Here is a 1,727-nt window from a genome sequence, read left to right on the forward strand (position 1 = left end):
TGGCACAACTTAGTGAGCACATCCAGGGCAGTGTCTGTCTGTTGAAATAGATCAATTGGTATGCAGTCAACTCCTGGAGCCTTGCTTTTTGCCAATTCCTTCAGAGCAATTTGAACTTCCTCCTTTGTCACCATAGGCTCTTGCTCATATGTCATTTCATTAACAACTTCTGTGTCAGCCAATTCCTTTTGATACAGTGACTCTGTGTACTCCTTCCAGCTTCTCTTGATACTTCCTGCATCATTTAACATTCTACCCAAAGTATCTTTAAGTCTTGACACCCATGGCCTGACTTTGTTTTTCAGCTCCTTTAGCTTAAGAAACGTGAGTGAGTTTGGCCCTTTTGACTTTCTGACTCCAGCTCTCTGCACATTTCATTATAGTATCTTGCTTTGTCGTCCCAAGCTGCCTTTTGAAATTTTCTGTTTAGCTCTTTGATTTCTTTGTTTCTTCCTTTAGCTTTGGCTTCTCGGCATTCTAATGCAATATTCAGAGTCTCATCTCACATCCAACTTGGTCTTTTCTTCTCTTTCAGCCTTTGTTATGATCTTTTGCATTCTTCATGGACGAGTTTCTTGATATCCTCCCAGAGCTCATTTGGTCTATGCTCATTGGTGCTCAAGGCCTCAAACCTCTTCCCGAGATGGTTTTGAAATTCTAGTGGGATAGACTTAAGATGAAATTTTGGTTCCTGTGGACGTCTAGCAGATTTTTAACTGCTTACTCACCCATAGGTAAAAGGTCAAGGAATTTGGCTTCTTGGAGTTTGTGAGGTAACCTTTTCCTCTCCATGGCCTCATTCCTGAAGGACATCACAGCTACTGGCATCATCAATGGCTCTGTGGCCAATGGAGGAGTCCTGCACTAAAGAGATGAGACCATGCCCCCTGTGTCAACCTAAAAAGGCTCACAATGACCAAGGCAGCCTCGTAGACAGTGTGGATGGCCTCACCAGTCAGTCTGAAGGACCTTACAAGAAGAGCCATTACTGTGGGAAGGGCATAGTGTACCTTCCTGTTCCTTGTTGGTCTGGATGACCACAACTGGAAGAGTGAATTCTATGTTAATGAGGCCGCAAAAGGCTTACAGGCCTATGGCAAAGAAAAAGCCCCAGATAGATCATCTGTTACCCAGATACTGGGCACTATCTTGAGCTGCCTTACCTCCCCATGTGCCAGGCCTCCATGCACATATTGGTGGCCTGTCCTGTCACCTTGGGAGGGGAGTCCAGGCCTCATGCCATGAGCCAGGTAGATGCATGAAATCAACTCCAGATGTTCTTCCACAAACATTTAGATGGTTAAGAGTAACTCATTCTTGATAGTTGGGCAGGCTAGACTCTAGTAAGTGCTAAGAACATCCATTCATATTTGTTTACTTGAATATATTATGATAATACTCTCAGGTTTTTAATTCCTTTTTTATTTAAGAATATTATTATTACAAATACTTGTTTATGCAAATAAAAATATCAGGAATAAAAAAGGGGAAACATAAGAATACTGACTATAGATATTAAACATTCAAGCATGGCACATCAAGCTGATCTCTCCTCCATCATTTTGACCACTGTCTCCACCAGCACTATCCTTCCCCAAAGTTGTCTTTGTGATGCTTTTGATGTATATTCTTTCAGGTCTTGAACTGAAACATGCACATGTACTGATATAAAAAATATTTTATTACACACACACACATACACATACACACACACACACACACACACA

The 1,727-nt window shown here is 41.7% G+C and overlaps 1 pseudogene; it reads left to right on the plus strand.

Moving 5' to 3' along the window:
• The first annotated feature begins 716 nt into the window (after window positions 1-716).
• On the plus strand, window positions 717-1,304 carry LOC102863148 (annotated as a pseudogene).
• Window positions 1,305-1,727: the final 423 nt, after the last annotated feature.

This window comes from Elephantulus edwardii, unplaced genomic scaffold, assembly GCF_000299155.1.
Source record: "Elephantulus edwardii isolate Elephantulus edwardi_28Jun2011 unplaced genomic scaffold, EleEdw1.0 scaffold00159, whole genome shotgun sequence".
In the NCBI taxonomy this organism is placed as follows: domain Eukaryota; kingdom Metazoa; phylum Chordata; class Mammalia; order Macroscelidea; family Macroscelididae; genus Elephantulus; species Elephantulus edwardii.